The sequence below is a fragment of the Helianthus annuus genome, chromosome 10 (genome assembly GCF_002127325.2).
Source record: "Helianthus annuus cultivar XRQ/B chromosome 10, HanXRQr2.0-SUNRISE, whole genome shotgun sequence".
NCBI classification, from domain to species: Eukaryota; Viridiplantae; Streptophyta; class Magnoliopsida; order Asterales; family Asteraceae; genus Helianthus; species Helianthus annuus.
The window spans coordinates 76055933-76074419 of record NC_035442.2 but is presented as its reverse complement, the minus strand read 5'-3'; the positions used below and the strand labels follow the sequence as shown (position 1 = coordinate 76074419).

The 18487-nt window shown below is 41.1% G+C and overlaps 2 long non-coding RNA genes and 1 pseudogene across 4 annotated transcripts; all 3 read left to right on the top strand.

Annotated features, from left to right (window-relative positions):
* The first annotated feature begins 4308 nt into the window (after positions 1-4308).
* LOC118482976 lies at positions 4309-5734 on the top strand (annotated as a pseudogene).
* Positions 5735-6001: 267 nt separating this feature from the next.
* On the top strand, positions 6002-16988 carry LOC118482975. Of its 3 annotated transcripts, none has more exons than XR_004869401.1 (3): positions 6002-6091; positions 6201-6289; positions 8014-8166. It is a non-coding gene; the product is annotated as an uncharacterized LOC118482975 (long non-coding RNA). The 3 variants fall into 3 exon arrangements; XR_004869400.1 differs by lacking the exon at positions 6002-6091 and adding an exon at positions 16799-16988 and having other exon boundaries at positions 6098-6289; positions 8014-8118; XR_004869398.1 differs by lacking the exon at positions 6002-6091 and having other exon boundaries at positions 6098-6289.
* LOC110884852 lies at positions 6296-6779 on the top strand. The gene is made up of 2 exons (XR_002561611.1): positions 6296-6389; positions 6528-6779. It is a non-coding gene; the product is annotated as an uncharacterized LOC110884852 (long non-coding RNA).
* Positions 16989-18487: the final 1499 nt, after the last annotated feature.

Genomic DNA, 18487 nt, shown 5'->3' with positions numbered 1-18487 from the left:
ACAGCGAAGTTCTTGGAAGCCTTACGCTTCCTTGATTTCTTTGAAGACTCAGCAGCCTTCTTGCCCTTTTTCTCAGTGGTGTTATCAGACTGTTTCTGCTTTTTGTCACCTTTCCTGTTGAAAAGATACCCTTTCCTGTGGAGTTTCCAGATGTGGCCAGAACGTAAGATGTGCGTGAAAATGCAAACTTACGCTGTTTTTGACACTTTTAGCCCCTGTAAGATCATATAAGCATGTTTTCGCACACCCAACCTATCAAAGCTTATTTCTAAGCCATGTTTAGGTTATTTATGGTATGTTTAACTTATGATCAAGTTCCGGACTGTACGTTGCCTTACGAAACGGCAGACTTTTGCAAGTTGACGCAAATAGTCCCTGAGAGCGAATAAACTTGTTTTTGCCATACCAAAGCCTTCAAAACTTATTTCTAAGTTATGTAAAGGTTATTTAAGGTATGTTAAGTCTATGATGATGTTCCGGAGTGTTTGTCGCGTTTTACTGATCGTGTTAACGCATCAGTTCGCGTACAACTTTACAGAAAGCGATATAGAGTTCAAAATCGATCAAAAATCAACATGGGCACAAAACCAAACATAAATGACAAACATTGGGATCAAAACACACTGTTTTATTAATATTGTATTGTTCAGAGTTTGTAAAATGATATCACAAGCACAGATGTCACACGGGGGGTATGCCCGCTCAACCTAGTGCTAAATCATTGGGGGGAAAATCAGTCTCGAAGACTCACAATCCCCTTGCCCCTCATTCTTCGAGAATCAGGGCAATTTTCCACCGGGGATGATAGCGTTTATCTTGCATGCTGGGATCCCAGTTGATGGTAGGCAAATAAAGATCATCACCCGAACGGGCCCCGTCATCAGCAATCCCGCTGCTTGATCCCCCAGCATCGCTCACAGCGGTACCCCCGACACTAGTTGCCTCATGAGCAGCAAACACTGTAGGCATCTCCTTTTCAGTTGCAGAAAAAATGCTGAAAGGAGAGTCAAACAAGGAGGACGGGGTAATGCTGGAAGGCAGCGATGTAGACACTGGACTAGTGGTCATCGTCACAGCAGCCGTGGGCATAGGGGGCAGAATGGAACAGCTGACATTAGCGGTAACACTTGCCTAAAATATAAGCTCTGAAAGACTTGGTCCGCTAGTAGTGGAAGGCATGATATCCACAGATGTCAAGGGGGAAGACGGCACACCCTCACCTTGAACCCCAATAGTGGAACCTATATTAAAAACAAATTTTCAGCAACGTAAAACCCAATGACACCTACAGACAAAATTACTTACCAAGGGGCAAGGCATAAGCGGCTTGCATAGCCTCGAAAGCAGTCAGAGCAGGTACAGTACAAGTCTTGCGTTTTTTCAACACGCGGGTTGGAGTCGTCAACCCAGCAACAGTAACAGCAGCACTCCCAACGGATGCAGTCACGCCAACCGAGGTAGACGCAGCCCCCACGGCCATGTACATCCTCCTGGTAACTTTTATCCGGGTCGGTTTTTTCTCTATGGCAACAACGTTACTTCCTCCATTAGGGGGGGGGGCAGTGAAATGTAAACAGTCGGATCCTCCGGCACAGCTGGCAGCAAAAACTGCTCCAAGTGAATCTTCAGAACATCTGGTTCCTGTTCACCAAGCACGCGGTCCGCGGCTTTCAACGTAACATGCCGCGGAGGATCAACAAAATAAAACAAACTCCATTCCCCTATTACATATAGACAATTCAGATATAGTTAACAACGCATATGCAGGACCACATAACTATGTACCTTCATCATCCCTCTGAAACGAAGGGTACAACTTGATATCATGCCATAACAGGCTCATTCCCGCCATCACCAAGGCTCCCTCCACAACGCCCAACGTCCCTGCACTTTAGGAACTTGTCAAGACTAGTCCCTGAAGTTTAACTTTTGTCTATAATTAGCCCCTAGTCTATGTGGATTGCCTATTTCTTGTAATGTCTAAAACTATGCTGGAAATGCCTAATTTTGTATGATTAAATGTCTAAATCTCTGCTTGAATATCTATCGGGAATGCCTAATTCTATACATACTTGGAATGCCTAATTCTATGCTTGAATGTCTATCTGGAATGCCTAATGTTGGAATACCTAAATGAGGAATGTCTATGTGTGGGATTGTCTAATTCTATATGACTAAAATGCCTATTCGGAATGTCTATACACTTGGAATGTCTAAATCTACTCGGAATGTCTAAATCTACGTGTGGAATTTCTATAACTTGGGAATGCCTATATTTGGAATGTCTAGATCTATTTGGTGCTTGACTCCTTAGACTCGTGAAACTTGATTCTTGGTTGAACGAGAGACTGGAGCCTTGTCACTGGCGGAATCTATTAATCTTGAAAACTCTCGATGAGTATGTTATAAACTAGTTATTCTATTGCTTATACATAACGCAACGCCTAACCCAACGCGTAAAACAAATCAGAATCGGGAACGCGGAAGGATGGAATGGCCAGAGTGGCCATCCGATCGGATGACCACCCAAGCCGAACCACCCTTTCCCCTTCTCCTCCTTCACATATAAATAGGCTGTCACATCACCATTTTGAGTGATGTGACAGCTTTGCTTGACCAAGAACACGCGCACACGTCTTGTCTTCATTTTCTCATCAATTTCGGTACGTTTCAAGCTAGATTCTTGTACTTTCATGATCTACACATCATTATATACGTGATTCTCACTTGAAATCACACTTTTCACCGTGAAATCTCTTAGATCTGAGTTCTTGATGGTGATGTCATCATGGTGGTTTGTATAAACTGTCATGTGATGTCATTCTAAGCAAGATTTAGCCCGGATATAAGGTATTTCATACGTTTTTACACTAAATCTAAGCTAAAACCTATCTATATACTATTATAAAAAGGAGAAGTGATGGATAGAAATGTAATTTTACCATAGGTACAAGTTTCGAAACAACATGTACAAAAGAGTAAAAGGCATTTGGGAGGGGTAAAGTGGTCAAGTGCACATAATTTAAGACGCTGGCGGGGGTAATTTAGACAATTCATTCATCTTCTCTCTCTGATGGGCAGTCAATTCCCTAAACGTATTAATCTTTAGTAATCCGAACAGAAGGGAACTTGATGAGGCGGGCGACGATCCGTAGCATTAACCGACAATGGCGATTGGGAGATTTTAAAGGTGTCTGCTAGGGTTAAAAGGCCAAATAATGGCGGATGGTGGAGTTTAAAAGCAGAGGATGGGAAAGCAGAGGATGTGGTCTACCAAGGATTTGGAGCTTCAAAGGATGAAGTTATTAATGGAGTCGCAGGTGTAGCAGGACAATTGAAGTGTTTCAAAGACTAATTTAGAATCTGGTATAGTTTGTTACAATTATTTCACCATTATGAGAATAACTCCTGAAATTGATGAACCCTAGGTGAGCCCTGAATCCCTAAACCCATCTCTTGAAACTGATGCAATTTGTGTACAACCTTATGCATATTTCCAACAATTTAGGCCCTAATTTCTTATCACCAACGTTTTCTCAACTCTATTTCTGTTAAGATTTGCAGATAAGTCATTCTGGAATTGTGCTAGATTTGTATATGAGGAACCCTAAAAAGATTAGGTTTTTTGTTAAATTTTGTTCGAATGTTCGTTGACGAAGCGTCGTTGGATGATCATGCTTCTCCTGGTTAAATTATAGGTAATCTTTTCTTTGATTTCATTGTTTCTGTAACATTATAGTGTATATTTTGTATCAAGTCTTTTTAATTATTAATATTCATGTATTCACCTTAATAGTAACAAAACTGGACATGAAAGTAATGATTTTTACCCTTAAAAATGCTGCAGGTAAGTATTAAAATCTTAATAGCATCATCACTTTAAATAACTTCAACCCGTTTGACCCATTTGTGCAGTTTTCTTCACAGCATTATTTACGGGCACAAACACTTTAGCGTTTAAGGTGGTTGAAGATGCCAAGGAGACGACTAACTGGTGGGTTACTAAGAGATTCAAGATGCAAGGGTTAGCCTTTGGTGACCAGATAAATTTTGGTGTTATAAATTTTCATTTGTAATCTGTTTGTTGTTGCCTTTTTTGGTGGTTGTATTGTTTTGATGTATTATGGGGTTCCTTGATTAGGTTTTGGTTAAAGAGGACCTTGTGTTTTGGTTACGAATAAATTTCTGTTTGGCTTGTAAAAAATGCAGTCTCCAATGCTTGTCGTGGGACCCACAGAGGTAAAGCTCAGGCACTAAAAGCGCAAATGTCGAGGCCAACTAGCAAAGGCCGAGGGGGTAGCAACGGAAATGCGGAATTATGAGTTGGAGTTGAGAAACTCGAGGCCGAAAGAGCAGGAGTTGTTGGAGAATCATAATGCGAATTCACAGATGTCATCTATTGACTTCTTGCAGCCTCGGACGGTTTCAACGGTTTAGGGTTGTCACTTGATAATGGTATGCGTAGACAGGATGCCGAGATCGATGGGTTCATGAAAATTCAGGTATATTCAAGAACTTGTTCTGTTTATGCATAAAGTTTTGATCTTGAATACTTTTTTTGTTTTTGATAGTTAAATCTTGAATATTAATTTGGTTTCGAAAGTTAAATCTTGAATCTTGAGTGTTAGTTCGGCTTCAATAGTTAAACCTTGAATGTGGAATATTAATCTAGTTTCAATAGTTAAATCTTGAATATTGATATGGTTTTGATAGTTAAATCTTGAATATTAATTTTGGTTTCGATAGTGAAATCTTGAATCTTGAGTATTAGTTCGGTTTCAATGTTTAAATCTTGAACGTGGAATATTAATTTGGTTTCAATAGCTAAATCTTGAATATTAATATAGTTTCGATCGTTAAATCTTGAATATTAATATGGTTTCGATCGTTAAATCTTGAATATAATTTGGTTTTTATAGTTAAATCTTGAATATTAATTTGGTTTTGGACTTCACATGTTTATATGATTTATGTAATAATATTGTTTTTGTAATCGTAATCAAGGCTGACAGACTTAGACAAGCAGTACTTGAAAAGGTGCAAACGAACGAGATCCAAATAATCTCACATGTTGAAGATAAATTCATCGAAAGGCTTCGTGAGAAAGAAGCCATGGTGGAAAACATCAACAAGAAGAACATGGAACTCGAAATTCAGGTTGAAGAATTAGCCATGAAAGCCGACACGTGGCAGCAACGGGCGAAATACAACAAGAATATGATCAACACCCTGAAATATAATCTTAAACAAGTGTACGCGCAGGGGAAAGATAGTGAGGTTGACAACACGGCTTCATGGTGCAATGGTCGGGCGATTGATTTCCACTTGCTTTGCAAGGGTACTAATGGCGCAATGACGTGTAAGGTGTGTCGGGTGAATGAAGTGTGCATGCTTTTGTTGCCATGTAAGCATCTTTGTCTATATAAAGAGTGTGACAGTAAGCTTAGTATGTGCCCATTGTGTCAGTGCTCCAGGTATATAGGTATGGAACGAGCTGGTGTTCAATAGAAGAGGGCTGATCTGGATCAGTTAACATAGGTGAATTATGTCCGAATGATCCAACAAGCTGATTTTGGCGTAGGCATAAGTGGGAGAGAGGACTTACAGGCAGCAAGTGTGCTGCTTATAGTATTGGGGGTAACCTTGAATCCCAGTTTTACTACTTGCTGCTGATAGAAGGATCATAAAGTTGTTCAAATGGAGCACGGGAGCTGGGCCCTGCATCGAATATTTAAGAGAAGACCTAGCTGCAGTCACATGCATCAGAGCAAGCAAAATAGGTGAACTTACTTACATTTTTTGATTATATTATATTCTTTTTTAGGGTGAATATGAAATTGACTTAGGAATCTTTTTCATTCTTTTGTAGTTCATATGATCAAACATGTATACAGCTTACTTTTCTTGTTTTTATAACTCATACAAATAAAGTGGCAGTACTTTTAAGTCACTTTAGAGAAATAATAAATAAATGAAAAAATGTCAAAAATACAATACTTGTTTTCATTGGTAGGTTTTGCAATCATTTTTATGTTGGTACATCATTGTTTTAGTGACCCAAAAGGATTGGACTATTTCACCGTCATTGGAGGTAAGTTCTGGTTCTATTTATTCACAAGTATCAATACAAGTCTTCCTGTTCTAGGATATTATTAGTAATATATATTTGGTTATGATATGGTTCTTTGTGTTATGAGTAGTACCAAGAAAAATGTTATCTCAGGAAAAAAGAGATGGAAATGAACATGTTAGAAAAAGAACACAAGGCAGTGTCGCCCAAGGATGTTTGGTAAGATTTTAAACACTCAAGGATGTTTGGTATGTATATCTTTGATTGCTGCTCAACCTTTTTTTTCCTATATGATGTTTACGCCTCGTGTTTACGCTCGGTATGTATATCTTGATTTCTATCATTTTAAGGTTTGAATTATGTTTACACCTCGTGTTGTCGACTCCGCCGGCTGCCATATAAACCCGAGTATGATAAGCTATTTAAATTAAAGTCTACTTGACGTTTTAAACCACAGATTACATTATGATTTCCAGTGATATTCAGCTTAAGAAAAAAGATGCACAAAAGGACAAATGGTGATGTTCAGATCAAAGGAGTTGATCATCTGTGGAATCAGCAAAGCTACATAGAAATGAATAGTCTACAACTTGAAAGTTGGGGTCTTAAAGGGCTTGCAAATTTGTGGTTGGAGCTGAGAATGAAATCAGTCAAAAACAATTTTATTTTATAACTTCTTTAATTCAAAAGCTTGGTGATTACATTTTTACTCTCACCTCTTATAATATAACTTGTGACATAGGAAATTGTGGACTCCGCCGCAACGCACGGGTTTCCCACTAGTACTTTTCATATAAAACTTAGGTTGTTCTTCAACTTTTCGTCAGCTTTCGATTTACTTCGGTGATAAACGGGACTGAACGAACTGTAGACTTGATCAGTGGTTTAGGGTTAGTTTAGGGAAGGATTGTTCACTGATTAAGACGATCACGGATGGATTCCGGCATAAAACCGTCACCAACAAACAAACGGATCGGACTGGGGTGATTCCCGACCGATCCATATGTCTGTGAAATGATGAGTAACTGTTGCCTCAGTCTGTGCCAAGAAGACACCATTAATTTTCAAACTTAGAAAATTTTACAAAATGATAAACTTTTACAAAACTTGGAAGTTTGATCAATGGCAATCCGATCAGACAGCCATCCTATTGGAATGTCTATTTTACCTGCACTCAGATCGAATGGTGATCCGATCGGATTACCATCCGATCGGACAAGCCACCCTGGTCCCTTCACGATAGTCTCATCCGAACAAATGGTAACCCGATCGGATAGCCATCCGATCGGGCGACCGTTGTCATAAAACACTTAAGGGTCATCCGACCGACTGACCATCCGATCGGACAGCCATCCGATCGGACAGTCAGCTGATCCAGTGGCCAGTTTAGCACTTTATCCGATCTCGTTACCCTGTCCGACTCTTACCTTATTGCAATCTAATCAGGCTAATCCTAAAAGAGCTCCCTTTGATCCAATAACAGTTGCGACTGTTAAGCAATCACTGTGAGTATACTCGATCCCCTTTTTCCTTTAAACTTTTGGGGTGTAACATGTATTCTATTAAACTAAATACTTTTGGCAATCTATACTCTATCCTGTGTGTTGGTGAAAACTTGTGCATTCTAGTATTCTATTTGTGCTATGTGACGTCTAATCCAGGGTGTTTAGTTCCGCCTTAACAATAGTAGCGCTATAGGGAGTGCACCTCTCCCATTATTCTTCGGGGGTATTGTTAGGAGGATTCTAGTTTACCTTGAGTCTTGGGTAAACACTAAAGCATCGGGATACTTGGGCTATCACTGCGTGGACTGCGACATTAGCACGGCTGAAACTATTTTTATTGCTTACACTGTGGATATGAGTTGTTTTAATCTATTATTCTATTATCAAACTTATATACTCGCCAATACTTTTGTATTGATATTTTAATACATGTTGCAGGCTGATAGGTTGCTGAGGAACATGGAAAAACAAGCTAGGATGATGCTCTAGAAACGTCGCCTAGTTAACTTAGTATTTTGAAACAATTTGAACAATTTATGTTTGGTGTGTAATGTGATGATTGTGGCAATGTTTAAGACTACTTGCATGAAATCTATTAATCTTTATCGAAACAAATAGTGTTATGGAATTCTCATGAGCAATCTGAACGCCTAGTGCTCGCACCCCGATGTTTCCGCCATCGGTTGGGGTGTGACAGATTGGTATCAGAGCCATAACTATAGGGAATTAGGATAAGTTGGAATACTTGCCCTAGTCTATAGTTCTAGGAACTTGACTCTTATTTGTTGTTTAAGACCTATGCATTCTACCGTATCTGCTTCCTAGCAGCACATGTTCCTACTAAGCTTACATGCCTTTCCTAAGGCTGCTATAATATACATTTTATACTATGTAGACACTGTTACACAGTGTTCAAATTTTGCACGAGATTTGCCCACAGGATAGGAGTGACATCCGAACCTTGATGGGAAATCTCCATATTATTCTGGTAGGTCTTGTCTGCGGATGAGAACCGACAACCTTTGGGGTACGATGTTGTCAAGTTAGAGGTGAAACTCAGACCTTGATAACTAGTCCCACTCCTTGATGATTTTATGTCTCGCTAAAGCCTCGTAACTGCCAATCAATTGAGTACGTGAAATGACAAAGGACGAATATCGTAGGCCTAACATCGATGACGTATTTGTCTAAGTAAGTCAAGACGCGTTACCTCAATTCGAAAGGAGTTCGAATCACTTTGGTTAGTCGCCGTTCCTCTACCCAGAACAATCCTATGTTTTAAAAGCCTATCCCGTTTTTATGTTACCTAAATTTTATGAAAGTGGTTTTGTCTATGGATTTTGAACTTAATTCTTCGTTTATTTATAAAAGCTTTTGTGCAAATTGCACGTTGTCCGCAACCTTAAACGTTAAGTTCTAATCTCAGAACAAACTAAATTTATGAAGTTTTATTCTATGTGTAATCTACGTGGTAAACTTGATCGTTTATGGTATGATATGTTGTGGTGGTGTGAAACACTAAGATGACATGGAAGTATGGGACGGAAGTGGTGTGTCTGAAGCATGGTGGATACGCCGCTGGTACTTCCTATATATAAGTGCTTCCGGCATATTACCAATTTCCATACCAAGTGCCATGCGAGATTTAGTGTTTGCAGACCGTTGTGGAAAGTCTATGTAATCTATGGAAAGTCTATGGAATGTCTATGTAATCTATGGAAAGTCTATGTAATCTACGGAATGTCTGTGTAATCTATGGAAAGTCTATGGAATGCCTATGGAAAGTCTATGTAATCTAAGAAAATTATAGCATGATCTATGGTTGATCTATTGTGTTAATCTATGGTAACCTAGCACGTTAAACTATTTTGAGCTAATCTATGTTAAACTACCTTGGTCTATTGGTTTAATCTATGATCATCTACTTGGTTAGTCTATGTTAAACTATCTACTTGAGTAAGCTATGATAATCTATCAATATGATCTATGTCAATCTATGAAATGATCTATGTTAATCTACTTGGGTATTCAACGCTGATCTATTTTGAGTATTCTATGTGATGTAATTGAGTAATCTATGAGTAATCTACGGTAATCTATTAATCTTTGTGAACATATGATGATGATGATAATGGTTAGGTTGAGTGTTGCGACACGTAGTATGACACCGAGTACGAGGAGAGGCGATGTGCCCGAAGCGTGGTGGATACGCCACGGGTACTTCCTATATATAAGCGTTTCTGACATGTTGACCAAACTTCGTACAACGTGCCATGTGAAGGTCGTGCGTTTTGTGGTGTTAGTCTATCTTGTATCTAAATCCTTTAATCAATTGTGAGTGAATCTTTATTATGGGACTTCGTAAACTAGACTTATACGATCCTTATGTTGGAACTCATAGATGTCTGCTCGAAGACTCTTTGACAACCTAAGGAAATCAAGGGAGAAGTCCCAGAAAAAGATGATGTCATTCATGGCCGACCAGATCGCTAGGGTCATGCCAAAGATTGTTTATGAACTTCAAGGATCTACCACTTCTCTATCCTCTGTGGACTCTAAGGTAGAGAAGCTGACAACTACCAAGTTCAACTACAAACACTTCGTCTCCTGCAACCCCAAACCGTTTACGGGCAGTGATGGGGTGACAATTATGCTTGAGTGGTTTGATAGCATAGAGGTCACTTTCATCAACAGTGAATGCCCTGAACATTTGAAAACCAGGAGTGCAACTGGAGTGTTTCAGGGTAGGGCTTTCGAATGGTGGTCCAATGAAAGAAACATCCGTACTAATGAGGCGGCCTATGCTCTCCCGTGGGCCGAGGTGCGAGAACTCATGATGCTAGAGTTCTGTCCTCCCCATGAGCAGCTCAAGCTCGAAGAAGAATTTTGGCACTTAAAGCAAGTTAGTGATGACAACATGGCGTATACTACCCGGTTCAAGCAGCTAAGTTTTATCGTTCCTCACTTGGTTTCGACTCCTAAGCGAATGATAACCAAGTATATCAATGGTCTGCCTCCTGCTATGCATGATTCCATCGAAGCAGCTCAGCTAGGATCTATTGAAGAAGTCTACCGTCTCGCAGCTAGTCTCAACAACAATCGTGTGCGTGACAAGCAGTTTGCTACCCCTACTCCTTTGAAGTCTACAAATCAAGTCACTCAGCAACCGAGTGGCAGCAAGAACAAGAAACGGAAAGCTCAGGGCTCGGGATGTAATGCTATTACTCCTGCTACTAACCCTGCAGCTAAACCTGCTCCTACTCCTGCTGCTGCTAACCCTGTTGCGCCTGAAGCGAAGAAGCAATACACTGGGTCTTACCCCAAGTGTGAGAAATGCAACTATCATCATCCTGCTACTTCTGCATGCAGATTGTGTACCAGTTGTAACCGTTATGGTCACACGGCTCCGTACTGTCGTCAAGCTAATCCTGCTCCTCAAGCTCAGCAAGCTCCTGCTCCACCAGCTCAAGCAGCTCTTCCGCATCCTCCTCTGCAGAACCCAGGACCGATCAATTCTGTTCGTGCATGTTTTTAGTGTGGGGATACTACTCATCTCCGTAACCGTTGCCCCCAGCTGAACCAAGAGCAACAAGCAGCCGCTCGTGGACGAGCGTTCAATCTCAATGCTAACCAGGCTCATAATAACAACGACGTGGTGAATGGTACGTTTCTCGTTAATAATCTCTATGCTTCGATTCTATTTGATACTGGTGCCGACAAGAGGTTTGTGTCCGTGGAATTCGAGTCTTTGATAAATTGTACACGCTCTAAGTTACCAGAGTCATTCTCTGTTGAGGTCGCCAATGGTAAGTCGATTCTTGTAAATTCTATCGTGCGTGATTGTTCCTTGATAATTAATGATCACGTATTCACTATTGATCTTATCCCAATGCGTTTGGGTAGTTTTGATGTCATTATCGGTATGGATTGGTTGCGTAAGAACCATGCCGAAATCGTGTGTCATGAAAAGCTTGTTCGTCTTCCTCTTCCGTCTGGTGATCTTTTGCATGTCTACGGGGACCGATCTTCGAAAGGACTAAGACTGATGTCATGCACACAGGCGAGCAGAAGTTTACGTAAACAGAACCCTGCCTTCTTGGCCCACGTGGTGGAACAAAAGGGCAAGGGGAAGAACATAAACGAAGTTCCAGTTGTGTGTGATTTCCCTGATGTCTTTCCCGAGGATCTACCTGGTCTTCCTCCTCCCAGGTCCGTTGATTTTCGTATCAGTCTCATACCTGGTGCAACTCCTGTCGCCAGGGCTCCTTACCGTCTTGCACCTTCCGAGATGCAAGAATTATCCAGCCAGCTACAGGAACTGCTTGATAAAGGTTTTATTTGTCCAAGTACCTCCCCGTGGGGTGCTCCCGTATTATTTGTCAAGAAGAAGGATGGTTCGTTCCGTATGTGTATCGACTACCGTGAACTTAATAAGCTTACCGTGAAGAATCGCTACCCTTTGCCCCGTATTGATGATTTATTTGACCAACTACAAGGCGCGTCGTGTTTCTCTAAGATTGACCTACGTTCTGGATATCATCAACTACGTGTTCTTGAAGATGATATTCCTAAAACTGCGTTTCGTACTCGATATGGGCACTACGAGTTTGTGGTCATGCCTTTTGGTTTGACTAACGCACCCGCCGTGTTCATGGACCTTATGAACCGCGTTTGTAAACCCTATTTGGATCGTTTCGTTATAGTCTTTATTGATGATATTCTTATTTATTCTAAGTCTAAAGCTGATCATGCTCGCCATCTACGTCTTATGCTTGAACTCTTATGTGGTGAACGTCTATATGCTAAGTGTTCTAAATGTGAATTCTGGATTGATGAAGTGCAGTTTCTAGGTCATATTGTTAGTAGTCAGGGTATTCATGTTGACCCTTCAAAAATCGAGGCAGTGAAGAATTGGTGTACGCCTAAATCCGTGTCTGAGATTCGTTCTTTCCTAGGATTGGCGGGTTATTATCGCCGGTTCATCGCGGATTTTTCTAAAATCGCTGTTCCTCTTACTACACTAACCCAGAAGGAGAAACCCTTTATTTGGGGTCCCAAACAAGAAGAGTCCTTTCAGACTCTTAAGAACCTTTTGTGTAATGCTCCTGTTTAACCCTACCTGATGGGAATGATGATTTTGTGGTGTACTGTGACACCTCGAACCGTGGATTGGGCTGTGTGCTCATGCAGCGGGACAAGGTTATCGCTTATGCCTCTCGACAACTCAAGGCGCACGAGAAAAACTATACTACTCACGATCTGGAGCTTGGTGCAGTTTTTTTTTGCGCTAAAAATCTGGCGACACTACCTGTATGGTACTAAGTGTGTGGTCTTCACCGACCATAGGAGCCTTCAGCATATCTTTGACCAGAAAGAACTGAACATGCGACAGAGGCGTTGGGTGGAATTACTTAACGACTACGACTGCGAAATTCGCTACCATCCTGGTAAGGCGAATGTAGTGGCCGACGCTCTTAGTCGTAAGACTCATGTCAAAGCTATCCGTATATCTAGTGATTTTCATGCTTGTATTCACGAAGCTCAATATTCGTCTGCTAATGAAGGAAGTCTATCTGTTGAAGTTCTTGGCGCAAACGTTAATCAACTCGAAACTAAATCTGATGGTCTGCAGTACTATCTAGATCGCATCTGGGTGCCAGATCGCGATAATCTTCGTGAGCTCTTTATGAATCAGGCTCACAAATCTCGTTACTCTATTCATCCAGGCACCGATAAGATGTACCAGGATCTGCGTATGACTTATTGGTGGCCCGACATGAAGAAGGACATTGCTGTGTATGTCTCTAAGTGTTTCACATGTCTGACGGTGAAAGCGGAACATCAGTGTCCTTCCGGTCTTTTAGAGCAACCTAAAATCCCCGTGTGGAAGTGGGATAGTCTTGCTATGGCCTTTATTACTAAATTACCCCGTACGCCTGCCGGTCATGACAGCATTTGGGTGATCATTGATCGTTTGACGAAATCAGCCCACTTTCTTCCTATCTGTGAAGATTACAAAGTGGAGAAACTTGCTAGGATCTATACCGATGAGATTATACGTCGCCATGGCGTACCTTTAGACATAATCTCTGACCGTGATAGTCGCTTTACTTCTTGTCTTTGGCAAACCTTTCAGTCCGCTATGGGTTCGCACTTGAATTTTAGCACGGCCTTTCATCCTCAGACGGATGGACAGACCGAGCGTACTATTCAAACCCTAGAGGACATGCTCCGTTCTTGTGTCATCGACTTTGGTGGTAACTGGGATGTACATTTTCCATTGATAGAATTCTCGTACAACAATAACTATCATTCCGGTATTCAGATGGCTCCTTTCGAAGCTTTGTATGGGCGAAAATGCCGATCTCCCCTTAGCTGGCATGAGGTTGGGGAAAAGCAGTTCACTGGCCCTGAGATTATTCAAGAGACAACGGATAAGATTCTTTAGATCCGTGATAACTTGATTAAGGCTAGAAGCAGACAAAAGAGCTATGCTGATAGAAGGCGCAAGCCTCTGGAATTTGTTGTTGGAGACCAAGTTCTTCTCAAGGTATCTCCTTGGAAGGGAGTAGTTCGCTTTGGTAAAAAGGGAAAGCTCGCTCCTCGCTGTGTGGGTCCTTTCGTGATACTTGAAAGGATTGGCAAGGTGGCGTATAAACTCGATTTGCCTTAGGAACTAAACAACGTGCATCTAGTTTTCCACGTATCCAATCTAAGAAAATGTCTAGCCGATGAGGAACTGCAAGTTCCTCTGGAAGACCTGCAAATAAACAAAGCTGTTCAATTTGTGGAGAAACCGGTGGAAATCATGGATCAAGCTGTCAAGCGTCTGAGGTGCAGCAAAATTCCCATTGTCAAGGTTCGATGGGAAGGAAAGCGTGGTGCTGAATTCACTTGGGAGTTGAAAAGTGATATGAAGGCCAAGTACCCGCATCTCTTTGAACAGTCTTCTTCTAAGATTTCGAGGACGAAATCTACTAAAGGAGGGGAGACTGTAACGCCCAGCGTCCCTGCACTTTAGGAACTTGTCAAGACTAGTCCCTGAAGTTTAACTTTTGTCTATAATTAGCCCCTAGTCTATGTGGATTGCCTATTTCTTGTAATGTCTGAAACTATGCTGGAAATGCCTAATTTTGTATGATTAAATGTCTAAATCTCTGCTTGAATGTCTATCGGGAATGCCTAATTCTATGATTGGAAATGCCTAATTCTATACATACTTGGAATGCCTAATTCTATGCTTGAATGCCTATCTGGAATGCCTAATGTTGGAATACCTAAATGAGGAATGTCTATGTGTGGGATTGTCTAGTTCTATATGACTAAAATGCCTATTCGGAATGTCTATACACTTGGAATGTCTAAATCTATTCGGAATGTTTAAATCTACGTGTGGAATGTCTATAACTTAGGAAAGCCTATATTTGGAATGTCTAAATCTATTTGGTGCTTGACTCCTTAGACTCGTGAAACTTGATTCTTGGTTGAACGAGAGACTGGAGCCTTGTCACTGGCGGAATCTATTAATCTTGAAAACTCTCGATGAGTATGTTATAAACTAGTTATTCTATTGCCTATACATAATGCAACGCCTAACCCAACGCGTAAAACAAATCAGAATCGGGAACGCGAAAGGATGGAATGGCCAGAGTGGCCATCCGATCGGATGACCATCTGATCGGATGACCACCCAAGCCGAACCACCCTTTCCCCTTCTCCTCCTTCACCTATAAATAGGCTGTCACATCACCATTTTGAGTGATGTGACAGCTCTGCTCGACCAAGAACACGTGCACACGTCTTTTCTTCATTTTCTCATCAATTTCGGTACGTTTCAAGCTAGATTCTTGTACTTTCATGATCTACACATCATTCTATACGTGATTCTCACTTGAAATCACACTTTTCACCGTGAAATCTCTTAGATCTGAGTTCTTGAGGGTGATGTCATCATGGTGGTTTGTACAAACTGTCATGTGATGTCATTCTAAGCAAGATTTAGCCCGGATCTAAGGTATTTCATACGTTTTTACACTAAATCTAAGCTAAAACCTATACTTTTCATATAAAACTTGGGTTGTTCTTCAACTTTTCGTCAACTTTCGATTTACTTTGGTGATAAACGGGACTAAACGAACTATAGACTTGATCAGTGGTCTAGGGTTAGTTTAGGGAAGGATTGTTCACTGATTAAGACGATCATGTATGGATTCCGGCATAAAACCGTCACCAACAAACAAACGGGTCGGACTGGGGTGATTCCCGACCGATCAGAATGTCTGCGAAATGATGAGTAACTATTGCCTCAGTCTGTGCCAAGACGTCACCATTAATTTTCAAACTTAGAAACTTTTACAAAATGATAAACTTTTACAAAACTTGGAAGTTTGATCAATGGCAATCCGATCGGACAGCCATCCTATTGGAATGTCTATTTTACCTGCACTCAGATCGAATGGTGATCCGATCGGATTACCATCCGATCGGACAGGCCACCCTGGTCTCTTCACGATAGTCTCATCCGAACAAATGGTAACCCGATCGGATAGCCATCCGATCGGGCGACCGTTGTCATCAAACACTTAAGGGTCATCCGACCGACTGACCATCCGATCGGACAGCCATCCGATCGGACAGTCAGCCGATCCAGTGGCCAATTTAGCACTTTATCCGATCTCGTTACCCTGTCCGACTCTTACCTTATTGCAATCTAATCAGGCTAATCCTAAAAGAGCTCCCTTTGATCCAATAACAGTTGCGACTGTTAAGCAATCACTGTGAGTATACTCGATCCCCTTTTTCCTTTAAACTTTTGGGGTGTAACATGTATTCTATTAAACTAAATACTTTTGGCAATCTATACTCTATCCTGTGTGTTGGTGAAAACTTGTGCATTCTAGTATTCTATTTGTGCTATGTGACGTCTAATCCAGGGTGTTTAGTTCCGCCTTAACAATAGTAGCGCTATAGGGAGTGCACCTCTCCCATTATTCTTCGGGGGTATTGTTAGGAGGATTCTAGTTTACCTTGAGTCTTGGGTAAACACTAAAGCATCGGGATACTTGGGCTATCACTGCGTGGACTGCGACACTAACACGGCTGAAACTATTTTTATTGCTTACACTGTGGATATGAGTTGTTTTAATCTATTATTCTATTATTCTATTATCAAACTTGTATACTCGCCAATACTTTTGTATTGATATTTTAATACATGTTGCAGGCTGATAGGTTGCTGAGGAACATGGAAAAACAAGCTAGGATGATGCTCTAGAAACGTCGCCTAGTTAACTTAGTATTTTGAAACAATTTGAACAATTTATGTTTGGTTTGTAATGTGATGATTGTGGCAAAGTTTTAGACTACTTGCATGAAATCTATTAATCTTTATCGAAACAAATAGTGTTATGGAATTCTCATGAGCAATCTGAACGCCTAGTGCTCGGACCCCGATGTTTCCGCCATCGGTTGGGGTGTGACACCCTCAGGGATTACCGTGCACTCGAAAGGACGCCCGCATAGTCTTGTGTAAAGAGCGTTTGCCACATAAGCATCCTTTGGGGGACCATCGTCTTCCATTTGTCCTTTGGTCCCATCTCCCTCCATTGCATTTCTCCGGGAATGACACCAGCGTCAATATAGAAGAATTTCTTCTTCCAATCTTTGTCCTTGGAACTGGTAGGAATGTCTCTCAGGTAAGACACATCGGTGTCCCTTCTGTCGAAGGTAAAAAAGGGGGATTTCCATACAAGGACAAAAAAAGCCCTAAAAACGACGAGTTCAGGGATATGCCCCAAGGGGATACAGGCAAACTCGAACTGTCGAAGTTTGACCAACCCCAACGGGTGCAATTGAGAAATATGGATGGGGTTATGGTCAAGAACCAACTTGTAGAATTTGGTGATCGGCAATCAGAAGTTACAAAACTTGAAAAAATCACTAAACAGAGTAATTTTACCTTTCTTCAACGGAAATGCCATGCCTGTCTTCGACGGCAGTACCGGATTCCATTCTGCCCTAATACCATAATCTTGAACAAGATTGTTGTACGATACAAGCCCCCACTTGCAATAAAGGGCATCAGCACTCGCTTGGGCAGAAGAAGATGATTCGCCGGCCTTGGAAGCCATTTTTGATTCAAGAAGTTGAAGGACACAGTTGTAAACAAGGGGAGAAATGAAATTTCAAAACCCTTAACGGGAACTCTATTTATACGGAATGGGAACTTTTCGAATTCGAAAAGACAAATGGATGGGAACACGCGTCATTACAGGGTAGGAACAGTTGTCATCCTAATGATGATTTAACTGTCAGATCCTTTCCCATCGCCGCCATTTTTTCAAAATGCATAACAGTACCCCACTCGAGAAACTTACACTCAAAGGGGGAAAATTTGACTTTTCCTTTTTAGTCCGATTTCATGAATAACATTTCATAACTTCGGACTGGGGGGCATGACGAGGTATGACCCGGATCGGCTAACCGACCCGGTCATTACCTATTATTTTATTATAAATAATTAATTACACAAGTTTATTCTAGAATGTTCTATTCTGCATGGATAAACCACGTAACCGAATCCCCAACTTTTTGGGAAGATCATACAAATCCCTAACTTATCGGAGCCCATCCTAAGTTAAGGGAAACCCTAATGGTAAACTATAAATAGAGGTAAACATCTAAGGTATGATGGATCTTGCTCTCATTTACTCTCTCTCTCTCTCTCTCTCTCTCTCTATACATTTATACTTTCTCCCAAAACAAGACTTATTCTCACGCCGGAGGGTGGGTTACAGGAATAACCCCATTCCTGTAACGAGTCCTAACGGTGTTCTGTTTTGCAGCTAGCAGTTCGGATCGCAAAGAGTTGAAGTCTTAGTTGGATACTACCATAAAGGTCAGTGTTTCTTCA